At 38.9% G+C, this 3,841-nt stretch overlaps 1 long non-coding RNA gene across 1 annotated transcript; it reads right to left on the bottom strand.

The window, feature by feature from the left end:
* Positions 1-500: 500 nt before the first annotated feature.
* On the bottom strand, positions 501-2,362 carry LOC125563184. Its single transcript, XR_007308198.1, has 2 exons — positions 1,193-2,362; positions 501-1,007 (listed from the first exon to the last, which is right to left on the bottom strand). It is a non-coding gene; the product is annotated as an uncharacterized LOC125563184 (long non-coding RNA).
* Positions 2,363-3,841: the final 1,479 nt, after the last annotated feature.

Below are 3,841 nucleotides of genomic sequence, written 5' to 3'. Positions count from 1 at the left end.
CATTAAAGGAGTACAATTTACCCTCAAAATGGAGTTATTTTTTACTTCTTTTTTTCCTACTCTCCTAGGGGAGTAAATTTTACCCACTTTAGGGGGTAGCTAAGTGGAGTAATTTACTAGGTTGCTTGTTGTTACTCCATTCAAAGAGTACAATTCACCCTCAAAATGGGAGTCAATTTTTACTCCCTACTAATTGAGTAACTAAAGGGATGATTTCAACCCCCTCCCCCCTGTTTTTACAAAATGGCCGTTTAAACTCCACCTACTTCAGGGGTTAATACTGGAGAAATTAGAGTAATTTAGAAACACCAAGGAAAAGACGTTATTATGAATTTGACAAATCATTTAATTAAACAATTCAGTTTAAAAAATAACAAAAATATAAGTTGAAAAAATGTTTGAAAAATAATAGTCATTTGACATAAGGTATCCAGGACAAAATTACTAACAAGTGTCCCAACATAACAAAGCTGAAACAAACATACACAATATTATTTTTCTATAACAACTTTAACAGCTTTTGAACATTACCCTTTTTGGCGTCATTACGGTTTTCCAAAAGAACTGCCTCCTCCTCCATCTTTGTACATTCAGATAAGAAGCTAGAAGCCTAATGCCTCTATATGCACCATTTAAATTTGAACCTGGTAGGCTAGCTTGAAAAGATAACTAGGTTCTTCATGTGCAGGGTTTACTGTGATCAGAATATACGGACAAAAACCAACTACAGTAACATTAGATATTCAAAATAAATATCTGGACAAATTTTAGGTGCAAGACTTTACTAGGTTTTTACTAAGCTAAGTTATTCAATTTTGTGCTTCAAGTAACAGTTTATAAAGCATAGGCGCTTTAGATGTAAGTACAGTGATTAGTGAATAACTTAAGTTTACGAAGTTTTTATTCGTTTCTTGCGATTTACGCATTGATACATTTCTTATACCTCCAACTTCTTTCTTTTCTGGCTTTGCAACTCGAGCACATTTTACTATCTCTATTATAATGTCCTGCGAAGATAATAAGAGAAACACATAAGAATGTAGTATTGCTTTGGAAGATAACAAAGAATCACAAAACATATCAGTCTAGTTCGAGAAATCCGCTCACGAACGATGATTTGATCCTGAAGTTGGTCGCACAAATCATATTTACTATTGAACCTATCAAATTATAAAGCCCATTACACACTAACCTTTTACTTCAATCCATTTTCTGCCATCAAATCCTTAAAAAAGGTGGATTACGCGTAGAAAAGACGGGAATAAACGGCTATCTGTTTGGAGGTTATTATAATGGCTTTCGTTCGACCGTTATGATTTTGCGCCTTGGGCCCAAGCCCCTGTCGGCCAATAAAGCGAGGGACGCCCGGTACATTTTGCTTTTACGGGCCCTGGTGAGCCGTCTTCTATCTGCAAAGCGGGACTTCTTTTTTTTATAATCTCAAGTAGCATTTCTATTAGAAACAATATACATGATTTTATAATGTTCAAATCGGATCTAAGAATTTTATACAATTATCACCCTACCTATCTTTCTTTTCAATGCAGTACTAATTATTCTGAGCGAATTCTGAAAGTACACCACATAAAACTCATGTTCGAGTCCAATGCCTGTCTTTGATTACATTTCTTATTGTTGTAGTATAGCTGACAATATATGCAGGTATGGTGAGGCCTGTTCTTGTATTGAAAATGTTCTTTTAGGATTTCCTAAGAATTTCCTAAGAGTTCCTAAATTGTAGAATGCTTCAAATCTTCTTCCTAAGATTTTCTTATCCAAATTATTCCGATTTTCTGGTCTACTGCTTATACTAGGAAATCCTAGGAATTTTTAGGAAGTTTGATCATATTTTGTTGTTTTGATCGAACTTAGGAAATCTTAGGAAACTCCTAGGCACAGGGTAGAGTTTTTTGTCTCAACAATAAATACGATAAATTATTATTTTTATCTGTTGTCTTATAACATAAAGACTATCGTTTTCCTTCTTAAATCCAGCTAATTCAGAGTAAAAAAACAACCCGCTTTATTTTATATATTTGGTGTGGTTTGTTACTGCTCTAAAAAGATACAGCTGGAGTAAAAACTACTCTTTCAACACGAGATGGCTGGAGTAGTTTTTACTCTTCAAAACCTACCCCCTCAAAGGAGTACTTTTTTACTCCATTTCTTGACCATCTGGAGTAAAAATAACTCTTTTCACTCCAGATAGTTGGAGTAGCTTTTACTCTGCTAAAATTACCCCCCAGAAAAGAGTACTTTTTACTCCATTATTTGACCAACAAGAGTGAAAATCACTCTTTTTCTAAGAAACATTCGATACTAATTCTCAGCAGAGTAAAACTTACTCCGTTAAGGGAGTAAACAAAAAAATTACTCCCCAGTGGAGTAGTTTTTACTCCAATAAAGGAGTTCAAATTACTCCTTTAAAAGTACTCCATCGCAAAGAGTAGTTTTTACTCTCTGAGTGGAGTAAAAATAACTCCCTGAAACTAACAGTGTAGGGGTTCCATGCTCCCAGTACATAGATGATCGCCACGTTGGGCAGTTACGATTACCCTCCACCCAAACAAAGTGTCCGTTTTTCTTCTTCCAGCTGGCGGAAATGGCAGCTTTCATTGCGTGCTCAACCTTAATCTCCTTGGGCTACTTTATCGGTTTAAAGAAAAGTACTCTGGCTCCCAACAAATCAGTCCGGTTCTTAGGGTACCTTTGTGATTCTGTGAAGCAAGCCTCCCGCAAGACAAACGAGAGAAATTTACCACTCTCAAAGAATCTATCCTGGATAAGAAGTCTGTTTCAGCAAAGAGTCTGCAGAAGTTCGCTGGCAAGACTACATCTTTCTCTCTACTTGTCCCTGCGGCGTAGCTATAAACCAACACGGTTTTTCAAGCCATTACTAAGGCCTCTCAGATTCATTTCACTCAGTTTATGTTGTCCTTGGCGCTTCGCAAGGAGATCACCTATTGGCGATTTTTAGACACGTGGTTGGATGTCTTATTATGGAAACCGGAGTTTCACCTCCAGGTCCGCATTTACTCCGACGCCTCGAACACGGGTTTGGTTGGCCAACTATATCAGTCAGGATAGTCTGCTGTAGAGACTCGGGGATACTGGGACACTAGCGAGAGCAAGAAACCCATCTCGACTAAAGAAGCTCTAGCTCTTCTGCGCACGTTGGAGAATAACAACTGCTCCGACACTAGAATAGACTCGTTCATCGACAACCAAGCTCTTTAATTCAGTTGGCACAAACAAGTTTCAAAGTCGTCGGAAATATCTGACATTATGAAGGAAGTTTTCAAGTTCGTATTCGCGAGGAACCTATTACTCAGCCTGCAGTATGTGCCATCTAAGAACAATCCAGCGGATTTCCCTTCGCTGGTTCTTAGTGATCTCGATTGTACGCTCAGTGAAGACGCATGGAAGCAAATGGATATTGCGTTTGGCCCACACACGATCGATTTGATGGCCCTACCGTGTAACATCATGCACGACCTTTCAGGGCACCCCTTGAGATTTTTCTCGCAGTCGCCTTGCGCTCTAGCTGAGGGAACTAACGTGTTCTCTCAGTCCCTCTCAGCCGATGAAAACGCGTACGTTTTCCCGCCATTCGTTCTGGCTGGACCTTTGCTTAAATATTTGTTCATGCAGTCAAGATTGCTCGTTTTCCATCGTAATCCCCGACCCTGCTGTCATCATCTCCCCGCGACATTACCAGATTTCTCGCCTGGAAGGACAAAGGGGGTCGAACTAAAATCTACAAACCTAGTTGTAAGAAATTCGGATCCTCTGGTGCCGCTTAGCTGCGGGAACAGTAGATAGTGTTATTGGGAAACTGCGG

The sequence above is a fragment of the Nematostella vectensis genome, chromosome 5, assembly GCF_932526225.1.
Source record: "Nematostella vectensis chromosome 5, jaNemVect1.1, whole genome shotgun sequence".
Lineage (NCBI taxonomy): Eukaryota > Metazoa > Cnidaria > Anthozoa > Actiniaria > Edwardsiidae > Nematostella > Nematostella vectensis.
The sequence above is the reverse complement of the archived record's forward strand: the minus strand, read 5'-3'. Positions and strand labels throughout refer to the sequence as shown.